Source organism: Protopterus annectens, chromosome 3.part0 (genome assembly GCF_019279795.1).
Source record: "Protopterus annectens isolate FY-2018-M chromosome 3.part0, PAN1.0, whole genome shotgun sequence".
Classification (NCBI taxonomy): Eukaryota; Metazoa; Chordata; order Ceratodontiformes; family Protopteridae; genus Protopterus; species Protopterus annectens.
In genome coordinates, this window is record NC_056731.1 from 305,005,911 (window position 1) to 305,019,539 (window position 13,629).

The window sequence follows — 13,629 nt, forward strand, 5'->3', positions numbered from 1 at the left end:
AAGAATTAGTATATTACAATGGTGTGCTGGAATAGATGCTGAAGACATAAGACTATTAACAGAAGAAGAAATAACAAAAACAGAAAAACTTCAGAATGGTACTGTCATTTGGAATATAGGTAAAGAAACATGTTCAGGCATATGTGTATTATGTCAAGAAGACAATAAGATATTAGATGTTACAATAGTTGAACTAGGTAGAATAACAGTGTTAGACATAACATGGAAAATATGTATATAGAGTTGTAGCTTTATATGCATATGTTACCAAAAAACAAAGAGAGACTATGTTTATAAGTATATTTGATAATGTATGTGTAACTATGAATATAATAATAGCAGGGGATTTTAATTGTAACCTAAGAGAAAAAAAAATGTGATGTTAAAATAGTTACTGAAATTTTGAGAAGTGGTAAGTTAAAGTTATTGGAAAATAAACATTGGATGTATAAGAGAAATGAGATTAAAACTGAAATATATTATTATTTTTTTTAATTTCAGAAAGTTTAAATGTTAAACAAAAATTAGTTAAGTATAACAGTTTTTCTGATCATATAGTGATTTGGATTAAAATACAGGAAAATGAAGAATATATTAGGATAGGGAAAATAATTTAAAGAATTAATGAAAAAGATTTGGATTTAGTAGAAAGAAAAAAACTTATTGCACTGTGGAAACATCATATAAGCATGAAAGTATTCTATGAAAATTGGACAGTATAGTGGATACATTTTAAAGAAAGATATACAAAATATTTTTAGAATGTCTAGAAAAGAAAGAAAGTAAAATAAAAATATAAAATGTTAAGTCAGAAAATATTCAAACATATTAGAAAAGAGAAAAAAAACTATGAAAAAGAAATATATAAATTGATTCAGATTAAGATTCATAATCTGCTATATAAACAAAAAATATTTGTTATAAGGAAAAAAAGAAGAGGTAGCACCTTACTTGTGTAAGATAACGAAAGAAAGAAAGACAATAAGAGAATTAAAAGATAAGGAAGGTGAATTAAAAAACAAAGAGGAATATATGAAATAGTTAAAGAACATGTATGAAATTTATTTGTTAAGAAAGAAGTGAACATAGGAAAAGTGTACGATGGAAGGAAATTAAATAAAGAAGACAATGAATATTTAGAAAAAAGAATAAATATAAATAAACTGAGTGAAATTATGAGAGTTATAAACACAAATTCTGCAACAGGAATAGATGGAATTGAATATAATATGTATAAACAAATGGAGGATTGGCAAAAGGTAATATTTATTGAGGTGATGAGTAAATGGGTAGAAACAGTGATTAAATATAAAGAAATTTGTACTGAGGTAATAAGATTTATATTAAATAAAGGGAATAGAGATGAAATAAAAAACTAGAGACTGATAACATTGAATAACACAGATTACAAAATATTTATGAGAATTATTAGAAAAAGATTACAATGTAAAATGGAGAAAGTATATAACCAAAATATATTTGGGAGAAACAGAAATGAAAGTCAAGAATTATTATGGATAATAAGAGAGGTAACTGATGACATTATCAATAGATAGTAGAGACAAAATAATGATAGAGGACATAAGTAAAGCTTATGATAGCATAAAACATGAATCATTATTTGAAATTTTGCAAGCATACAATATAAGTGGAAAAGTTTTAAGTGTAATTAAATTGGTGTATAAGAAAATTTATCTGAAACTAAATGTGAACAGATGGATAGGGGAAGAAATAAAAATAGAATGTGGAATAAGATAAAGGTGTTCAACAAATAGTTTAATTTTTTATTGGTTATGAATATAATAGTGATAGAAATTAACAAAATGGCAAGAAATGGAGGTTACAGCATGCTAAAAGAAGTACAACTGACAATAATGTAAACCTATACAGATGATATTGTAATAATTGTAAAGAATACACTATGGATGGAAAGAGTGAACTTAAAGTTAGGTGTAATGTTGGTAAGAATTTAACTAAGTATAAACAAAGAAAAAATAAAGGATTTAGTTTTAATGGTGAAATAGGAGGTGCTGAATTTAATGACAAGTACATAGATGTGTTAGGAGTAAAGTTTGGGAAAAATGAATACAAACAAGAACAATGGGACAAAGTAATGAAAGAAATAAAACATATGTTTATGTTTTGGAAAACATGTAGGTTTTCATACATGAAAAGTCACATTTAATCAGTAGCATGATATTAAGTAAAACAGCGTATGTAGCAAATATTTATATGATAACTGTAAAATATAAAAAGAAACAATGATGTTAATATTTTTATTTATGTGGAGTTCTAGATTAAACCCTGTCAAAAGAGGACCATTGTATATGAAAGAAGATCAAGGGAACCTAGGTTTAATTAATCCTATTGTGCATATACTTTTTTTTTTAAAGTAAGGATTCACCCCGACCTAACCACCTTGCTGTCCAAGCGGTCTGTGCTTGCCGATGGCAAGTGTACTCTAAAACCAACTACCTGCCTTCCCACCAAGTTAAACCCAAAGCCTTCAACATCGCCTGAACTGGGCAAACCCACCCTACATTCTAAAGGGAATTTTGCCAGTAAAGTCTTGTGAAGTATAGCATGTGTACTCTAAAACCAACTACCTGCTTCCCACCAAGTTGAACCCAAAGCCTTCACCATCTCCCAAACTGGGCAAACCCTCCATATATTCTAAAGGGAATTTTGCATGTCTTGTGAAGTGCAGCTTATCTAAATACTTACCTATTTTTATTATAAAGTAAATAGTAGATAGAGAATTGAACACAGCAAAAGTGTGCAAACTATCTAACTAGAAAAAAGGTGCTACTACTTGCCTGGTAGACTAAGGAGGCCTAAACTGATTGTTTTTGCAGTACTCCTACAGCAAGTGCGGTTTGTGTGACACCTCCCCCCCAGGACACTTAAAGCTCCCTCCCTCAATTGGAATCTATTTGAATAGGCCCACTTGCGGGGCGCCATTTTTAAAGTAAGGATTCACCCTGACTTAACCACCTCGCTGTCTGAGCGGTCTGTGCTTGTCAGTAAGGGAATGCATCTTGTCTAAACATGTTAGACTTTTAAAGTGTATATACCACTTTAAATTGCTTAAATCTCTACAACGCAACTGTATTTAGTGGTCACCACTTAGGCATTGTATATGAACAGTAGATAAAGCATTGGAATGTGTAAATCTTTATACTGCAAGTGTCTCAACTCATGTTAGACTTTTAGAATGTACGTAGGGCTTTGAAACGCTCACATCTCTATATTGCAACTGTATGTAGCTGACACCACTAAAGAATTGTTTATGAGCAGTATATAAAGCTTTGGAATGTGTATGCCTTTTTATTGTGAGTGTCTCAGCTCATGATAGACTTTTAGAATGTACATAGAGCTTTGAAATGCTTAAATCTCTACACTGTAACTGAATTTAGCTGTCGCCACCTGGGCATTGTTATGTGCAGTAGATAGAGCTTTGGAATGTGTAAAGTAAAAGTTTTTACTGAGTGAAGTTAGTTGCTACCACATGGATATTGACTAAGAACTGTATAATCGAGGTACTCAGCCTTTGTATGAGAGAGTGCTGTGGTCAATGTCTCTTGAGTATTGTTGGTAAAGCTGCAAGGATTAATAAAGCCCTAGATTAAGGGCACATTTGCAACAAAGGTACCCTGAATGCATATTGCTCATTCCTAGCCCAAGGAGAGATTGTAGAACATAACTCATGCATTCCGACTGCATAGCTTCCCATATTGAATGCGTACACAGTTATTAACACTGATGTTGTTGTTGTTGAGCATCCTTAAATATCCTCTGTTTGTGAGTGTACTTTTGTTAACGACACCTGAGCAGTATTTAACAGCTAAAACGTTATTTGGGTTCCTATCAGCAGACCGAAGATGCATGTTTTCGAATGCGTCTTGGTTGAACTGACAAAACCGAAACTGCAAAATATCGAAGCGGCATGTAAGCGAATTCTTTCCCTGGGAAAGAATTTGCTTGGCTGCTTCGGTACTTTGCCATTTTTGGCACTGTGGTGCTGTCTCAGAGTTGGTATATTTAAGTAGGGGGGTGTGGGGGCCACCCCCCATGTCAGGGGTGTGAGGGGTGAAGCCCCCCACTTAATCTCATGTTTTAATGTGCTTACTTTTTTTTTTTTTGTTGGAACAGAGATTTTTTTCCCCTTGGGAAAAAAATCGCTGTTCTAACAGTTCAGTTTTGTAAGCTTTCGCTTACATGGGGTCGATTAATCACCATTGGCTTACCTAAGCGTTCGGTGATCTAATATAGACCTGGTTATTTAAATCCCTATATCAGGTGCACATTAGCTACAATGGCACCCTGTAAGCAAATGCCCAGTTCTAAGCCCACAGAACTAATGTAGAGAATGTAGCCTACGCATTCAGAACACATAGAGTGCAATATTGAGTGGGACTATAGTTACTAACACTGCTTGAGTCCTTATGAAGCTCTTGTCTTGAATAAGCATTCATTTAATGCATGCTTTAACTTTATTTGAAAAGCAGATAGCTAATAAGGTTGTTTCTATAGCACTGTAACTGTTTTAATTCATTGAACTACTTTAACTGTATTAATTTGCTGAACTAATGCAACTGAAATGTTAAAATACTGGCTAGAAGCTAGGTTTTGTATTAGTATGTGATTTAGCTAAGGTTAAACTATCTTACTCTAACTCTAACATACAGTTTAGAATCTGATAACAATATTGTTAAGTCTTAGACATGCCTACCACACTCACTCACACCCCACCCCACTAGTGTAACTTCTATCCTAACTGCTGGTTTTCCCTCTCTTACAGATAGCAAGTGTACTCTAAAACCAACTACCTGTCTTCCCACCAAGTTGAACCCAAAGCCTTCACCATCTCCCGAACTGGACAAACCCTCCCTACATTCTAAAGGAAATTTTGTCTGTAAAGTCTTGTGAAGTGTAGGTTATCTAAATACTTACCTATTTTTATTACTGCATAGTACCTAAGCTATGTGTACTACTTGCTAGCTAAGACCGCCTGGACAGAACCCATCACCTGTGCATTCTATCCCCCTCCCAGTCTTTGTCTACCCATGTGTGTACTTCCCCACTTGCACCACTAGAGGGCTACAAATACCCAGCAATCTTACATCCACATAGGCTTTTTCCACATTAAAACATCCAAGCCTAGACATTAAGGGGAACCCAGAAACCCTGGCCCAGGCCCATTTAGCCATAAAGTTGTTCTACCATCCAGAACAAGCATTTAGTGCATATAAAGAAAATAGTAGACAGAGAATCAAACACACAGCAAAAGCATGCAAACTCTATCTAACTAGAAAAAAAGGTGCTACTACCTGCCTGGTAGACTAAGGAGGCTTAAACTGATTGCTTTTGCAGTACTTCTCCAGCCAGTGCAGTCCCCGCTCAGTTCACCCTCACTCCGCTCGGGCTCACTTTGCTCCCCTACCCTATCCCTACTCTCACCCACCCCCACATCAATTACCTTTATAGCTACACCACACCCATACAAAGCCACACCCATCTCAATCATACTACCACAACCAATCCAATCTCACCAATTAACTATCTTACAATCACAAACAACACCTCTCATCATCCACCACACCCACCCCATCCCAAGCACATCTCTCACACGTTACCAAGCAAAACCATGCCCAAACTACCTAAACCCACATACATATACCTCTTACCACTGCTGCTAGGTATATCCACCCTCCCACTGTTAACTTCTATCATCAACCACCACAAACAACTTAATTTTACCCATATACCAAGAAAAACTACTTCCATTACCATTATTATGACACACCCTTTCACTCAACTAGTCCCATACCACTACCAAACCTTCTTTATTCACCACTATGCAAAAAGATTGCAGCCATCACACTACCAAACCAAAACAACTATAAAGAACTTTAAAACCCTAAACAAATTACTCAAAATCTATTTTACCCTTAGATCCCAACTCGTTAGCTGCGGTGATATACACCCAAACCCAGGCCCACAAGATCTAGAAGCTCCAACCCTCAACCTGAATTATACCCTACTCCACCGAGACAAATCCTTGCTGCTCATTTTAAACTTAAATGTCAGACATTTTCTAATCAAAGCACTGTTCTCCTTTTACCTACCAGAGATAGTCATACTAACAGAGACTTGGATTAAACCAGCCAACCACAACAATGAAATCACTGCACCAGGTTACAATATAATTTGTAGCGACAGAATAGGTAAAAAAGGGGGGAGTGTTGCTATAATGTATAAATCTCACCTCATCCTTGAGAAAGTAGACATAACAACCCCAGACCCTGAGAAAGTTGAACTCGCTCTAACAAAACTAAAACTTAATGATAGCAAACACATCAACATCATAGGTTGCTACATCCCTCCAGGCAGCAATATCCCCATTACAGAAAAAACTACTAGAATGGATATCTAACACCCTCCCCAGGAAAGCATAGTATTAGGAGACCTTAATATTGACTAGCAAAACTCCACCAGTCAAAACCCACTCTCCCATATTAACCTGCACGGCCTAACCCAACTCATCACTTCCTCCACAAGAACAGACAAGAGAACCAAACACCAATCCACACTAGATTGGGTACTCATATCCCACCCATTGCTGATATCCCTAGCAGGGTGTCTACCAGACACCATGAGTGAACACCAAGCTACATTTTTACTCATATCAAAATCACCACAACTGACCCCAATATCTACATGCCTAATTAGAAATAAAAAACATTTTAACCGCTCCAACTTTATAAATGACCTGAAAATGTGTAACTGGACCCCCCCTAAAAAAACTACCTCTTGATGAAGCAGTACTATATTTCAGTACTACCTTCTTAAAAACCCTTAACCATCATGCCCCCTCCAGAACAACAAGAATTAAAACTAAATATGCCCCCTGGTTAACCCCAGAAACAAAATCCCTCCTCGAAAAAAGAAACAAGGCCTGGACCAACTACCTCAACATTAAATCCCAATCAAATAAACAAATATACGTTGAACTATGTAACAAAGCCAAAAAACTCACCAAAACAGACAAAACATCTTACTACCAAAAATTACAGGATAAGCACAGGAACAACTCACAAAAATGTTGGGCAGAAATTAACTCTATTCTACAACCAGGAAAAACAACTACCCCAACCCCAAAAATAGATGATGACAAAGAAGACATCCCCACTCAATTTAATAAATACTTTACAGAAACTATCCAGACCCTTACAAACAACCAACCCTATGACAACACCCCCAGCTCTGCAAATGAACCCCCCCCACCCCAACTAACAATTACTCCAAGTTCAGCTTCCACCCAGAACCAACCAAATCCATTGAAAAACTACTCCTCAAGCTTGAACCAATGTATCTAGCTGCAGATAAACTACCCGCTAAATACCTGCATCTAGCTGCAGAAGCCATATCTTATCCTGTATCCATCCTAATTAACAGATCCATCTCTGAGTGTATAGTACCCAAGCTATGGAAAATATCACATATCATCCCTCTACATAAAGGAGGAACCTCCCTGGAACTCAATAACTACTGCCCTATAGCCATATTACCCCTCTATCTAAAATTTTAGAGATGGTAATACACAAGCAACTAATGAAATATCTCCTAGAAAATAATCTACTAGCAACACAACAATATGGCTTTAGACCCCTTCACAGCACCACCACCACACTAACAGAAGTCACTAACATTGTCAATACTCACAGAAACAACGGACTCCTTATATCTGCCACCTTCCTTGACTTAGCCAAAGCAGTCGATATAGTTAACCACAATTAACTCCTTCTTTCTCTAGCAACTCAAAACCTTACCAGCCCTGCCATCTCTTGGTTCAAAAACTACCTAGACGAAAGGAAACAAGCTGTTATGTGGCAAAACCAACTCTCCCCCTCCCTACCAGTCACCTTAGGAGTACCCGAAGGCTCCATCCTTGGGCTGCTTCTTTTTACCCTCTTCACCAATCAGCTCCCAAACCATATTCCTAAAGCCTCAATAGTGCAATATCCAGATGATACACCATAACATGTGCAGCCAAATCAATTGACATCCTTCACTCCCTAACACAAGAATGCTTTTCCCAAGCAGAAACTTGGATCACAAACCAAAGGCTCATTCTGAACCTAAGTAAAACAAAACTACTACTCTTTAGCTACCACAGAGTCACACCTCCCACTGATTCTTTCATCTCCTCCTTTAACAAGACCACAATCACCCCCACAAATCATACCAGACTCTTAGGGGTTGAAATAGATAATCATCTTAGATTTGGCCTACATATTTCTACAACCATAAAAAAGTACATAAAAACTTGGTCTACTGTATCGCAATAAAAAATTCTTCACTGACAACTCCAAAACTACAATAGCAAGAACTCATCTACTATCCACTCTACTTTATGCCTCCCCCATGCTTACAAATTTCTGCAAAACCAACCTAAATAAACTAAATAGTTGCTATAATAAGATAGCCAAATTTGCCACAATCTCTCCCATCAGAACACATCACTGTGAATGCCTAAAAAAACTCAATTGGCTAGAACTACCACTACTACTTCAACTCAATCAACTATCACTAGCCCACAAAATAATACATAACTCTGAAAACACCCCAGCCCTACAAAATCTTTTGCAACTCTATACAACCACCAGGCCCTTAAGGTCTAGCACACAAAACCTCCTCAAAGTAACCAAATATAACAATGAAGCTGGCAAGTCTATCTACAGCCACTATATAGCAAAAACCTGGAACTCCCTTCCTACCCACATAACTGACAACAAATCCCCATCTCAGTTCAAGAAACTTGTTAAAACTCACTTTTTAAATAATCACTTGTGCTCCTGTATCCCCCCGGGCTAATGTCTCATTATAACACCTCACCAAACCTAAGTAACCCTGCTAAGCTAACCACTCATATTACTGCATCCACTAAGGACTGTTAATCTACTGCTCATCCCATCTCTCAAGGAGTTAGGGAAAACTACCCCAGCACTGTTCTGCTGTCCATAAGCAACTAAAAGCAGGAGAAAACATTTAGTTGTTAGAGAATGAATGTATCCTATCTGCTAGTTAATGTGTATGTTAAAGTCTCTTCTATGAAAATTGTATGTCAAAAGTCTGTCCTTCTCAACTAAAACTAGAAGTCATATAGTAAATCAACTTGATAGAGAATGAATGTATCCTATTTGCTATTTAATATGTATGTTAAAGTCTCTTCTATGAAAATTATATGTCAATAATATGTCCTTAAAACTATGTTTTGTAAAAATGTTCTCTTGGAGCTTTTCTCCCCGGGCCTCCACTTAAAATGGACTTGTAATCCAGTTGGACTCTCCCGGTCAACAAATGTAAAATAAAATAAAAATAAATAAATAAATGTACCATCTTTAAGTTTATACAAAGTATTAAAAAGTATCATGAAGGAAGATAAAATGATAGAAATGATAATGTATTACAAATATAAAAATATATGGGAAGGAATGGAACTTAAGAAGAGAGGTAAAAGTATCAATACTGACAAAATAAAAGAATATCAGAAGAAATTTGTATTGTGCAAAATAAGAAAGATTGTAATAGACACACATTCCAGACAAACACACATTCCAGCTCACAAGCACTCCACTTCGTATAGCTTAATATATTAAAAATAAATGTGAGAAATTCACATAAAATAAGATAGCAGAAAAGTTCAAGTTAATGTTAAGAGTTGAATGTCAGATCTTCTGCTTGTAAGGCTAATGTCTTAACCACCATACCAGACAATTTTCAGAACACAGAATGAAAATATTCCTACTTCATTCTCCTATTTTTCAGTTCTGGCTTGATGCTAATAAATTCAGTCAAGCTAGGGGTAATGTTAGCTACCAGCTTAATTTGCCAGAAAATTTCCCTCCTGTCAAGTAGTAACATTCCCTCCTCTTTCAGAAGTACTTACACTCTCCATCACATAAAACACACATTTCTTAAAATGTGTACATAATATGGAAAGTTTGTATAATGCATGGTAATTATTTTTACTTTTATAGCATATGCATGGTTTTGCAAGCTTTGCTGAAGTTTCCTTACCATTTTACCAACATAAAAATCATTACGGCAGGTGTATGCAGCCACATAAACAACATTCTTATTGCCATGACTGAAATCTTCTTTAGCACCATATGTTTGCCCTGTTTTTTCATTGCAATAATATGAACCTGTTTCAAAAAAGAAAAACACAGGCATATGTTCCCTTATTTTAATGTGTGACTTGTTTTCTCCCACTGTGTTCATTCCTTTCTAATAATATTTTTAAGCTTTTTGCCTTGATGTTATTAAAGTAAGGGTTCACACTGGCAGACATAGAGATTGTTGCATTACTTTTCAGAATCTTCCAATTGTTTCTTGCAATGCTTTTAATAGTGAAACTGTCCACATTAAAGTGTATACCTATCCCCATGGCTCTGACTTGTTTAAGACCACTAGTAACTAAGCATTGACATGTTGGTTCCCTTTCAACTTCACCCCCTAATAATATGGGGTTTGACTTTCCCTGCCCTCTTTTTCTTCATTTGCTCTGCAATTTCATTAACTTTCACCTCACAGTAACCTTTATAAATTCTCTAATTTTTTGTTCAAAATCTGCTTCTTTACAGGTCAGCCTTGAGACTCTAGTCATCTAGCTTCTAACTATGTTACAGGTCAGCCTTGAGACTCTAGTCATCTAGCTTCTATGTTCAGTTTTAGTCCCTTTGGATGTGCAGTGATGCAGTGAACACACAAATCTTCACCAGCTTGCCTTTTGTAAATCCTTGCACTTAAGCTTCCTGTGCCAGGTCTCTTGAAAATGTCAGTGTTCAAAAACTGGACTACTTCCTGTGAAAGGTGTGATGTAAGCTATAAAAACTGAGAGGCAGTGTTCATGCAATTTAGAAAATCACCCAGCTTCTGTAAACTCCTCAACCACAAAAGAAATAAATCATCAATATTTCAAGAGTAGCCAGTAATGTACTGCATAAAGACTAACTGACACATAAAATAATCTTCCCATCTGGCCATAAAAAAGATTTGCACAGGTGCATCTGCAGTTAACTCCTACTGATGCCTCTAGGTTTCAAATATTGCTCTTTCATATTTGCATCAATAATTCCTAAACCATGCTATGTAGACAGTTTTAAAATATTTCATCTTAAAGCTTACACAATAGCAAATGTAACTGCATTAATATTTGACCTCTCTCTAGTGGAGTTAAACATATATTAACTGTTGCTTTTATAATATTAATGTATATAGATATACTTTTCACATTTTTCTAAATATTGCAGCAACCAAGTAACACAGACCGAACTCCTTAGCCTCAAATGAAAGTCCTCAGATGAATAAAATGCTGCAAACAGTGTGTGTGTGTGTAACTTCAGTGGTTGCTGGGATACTCTAAGTTGTTTGCAAAATATTACAAGCATAATATTTACTGTGTTTACTGTGACTTAGATAATTCCATTTAATACCTTTAACCTATTAGATATAATAACCTAAAGAATGCTACCACTTTAAAATAGTTTGTGTTGAAGAGTTTGCCATGTATACTTCTTTCATAACCCATATGGTTCCAGAAATATAAACAATTTGTTTGAAATGAGAGGATATAATTTGATTCTGTCAAAAGGCTTAGGCTCCACCCACTGGAAATTACAGTGCAAACTTCCTGAGCTCCATTGGAATGAATGAGTTAAACAATAATACAACAGAGTATTATGATAAGGAAAAAGAAATATCTAAAACAATCAAGCAAAAAAAAAGGAATTAATGTTTAGGTAGCAATATTATTTACAAGAGAGAAAGGAGGATGTATCTGCATATTTGAGTGAAATAGTAAAGGAATATATTAATATAATGAGGGAAATGAAAATGTAAACGAAAAGGTAAATAGAACAGGTTAGGAGAATTGCAACACAGCATGTGAAAAATAAGAGAGAACAGAAACTAAAAGTTAAGGAAGAATTTGAAAAATAAATTAATATTAGTGAATTGGATGAAGTATTTATGAAAGTAAATGTTGCTTCAGTATCAGGTCCAGAAGGTATGGAGTATAGAATGTATAAGAAATTACTGGATTAACAAAGACAGTATTTTATAAATGAACTGAATGAATGATTGGTTGAAGGAAGGATTTGTTTATGAAAGGTTATGTAGTAGGATATTACAACTGATATGAAGAAAGATGAGAAGAATGAAATAAAAAATTGGAGAGCCATTACATTAAATAACACAGATTATAATCTTTTATGAGGAATAATACAGAAAAGACTGGAAGGAATGATGGGAGATACGACTGTAGAAAGTGCATATGGTATAAAAGAGAAGATATGTCAAAAATTATTATTAGTTGCAAAAGAAATTGTGGATGATATTATCAGAAAAACGAAGGATATGAAGCTTATGGTAGGTGACATTAACAAGGCATCTGAAACAGGAGGATGCGATGCTTTGTGGGATGTTATGGAGAAGTATGGGATAAGTAATAGAGTTAGTAGTATGTGTATGTCAGCACATCAAAATAATAGAGTCAGATTCTTAGTGATTGTGTGGCTAAGTAGAGAAATATGCATTAACTGTGGTACAAGAAAAGGATTTTCCATAAGTGTAATATTGTTTGTACTGATTGTGAATGCAATAGTAGGTGAAGTAACTTATAAAATGAAAGATGCTAGATATGTGATGCAAGAATAGATGATGATTCCAGTAGTTTTGATATACACAGATGAGATTGTGGTAGTTGTTAAGAACAATATATGGATGAGGGAAGTTTTGGCTTGTCTTAACGAAATGGAAATGACATTGAATAATGATAAAAGCAATGGTTTGGATGATGTGGTAAAAATCAGGGGGTGTATTTTTTAGTGAATGAAGTGTCTTTGCTAGTAATAAAATCTGTGGAAAATTATGTAGTTATGATGCAATAGGAAGGCTTGATAAAAAAAATGAAATAAATCTATCTTATGTGGAGGACAAACAGATTAGCATTCAGGAAAAAGGCTTACCTGGTAAATTCTGTATTAATGGGAAAGACAGAATATATCTAAAAATGTTTATATGATCCTAGAAAAATATAAAAAATAAAATTATGCAGTTAGTGTTTTCTTTCATACGTGGTTCAAGATTAAACCTAAAGAAAAGAGGTGATTTGTATATGAGTGAAGATGAAGGAGGACTTGCATTACTAAATCCAGGTGTTCATTCTGCTTCTTTAAACTTGTATAAGATATTAAAGTGGTTAAAGGAAGAGCATGAGCAATTAATAGTGAGAATGTTAAAATATCCAAAGGACCTGCTCTCAGCATAAGTGACGTACTAACGTATAAGACCTATTTATAAAAAGGCTTTCTTTGGGGACTAGGTTCGAAAACACCCGCTCTTAGACTGCTCTCACTGTACGTGGTCACTTATACTGAGATCAAGTGTTTTGGAATCAGGGTCGTAGATCTTTTTTTCAAACTGGCTACTATAAATGATCATTAACCTACAAGAAAACTACTAAAATGAAAGAAAACTGACTGTCTCATTTGGATTAAGTACATAAAAATCCAAAATTAAGATTAAAAAAAGTTAACCAAATTCTATCTTTATTCCAAAAGA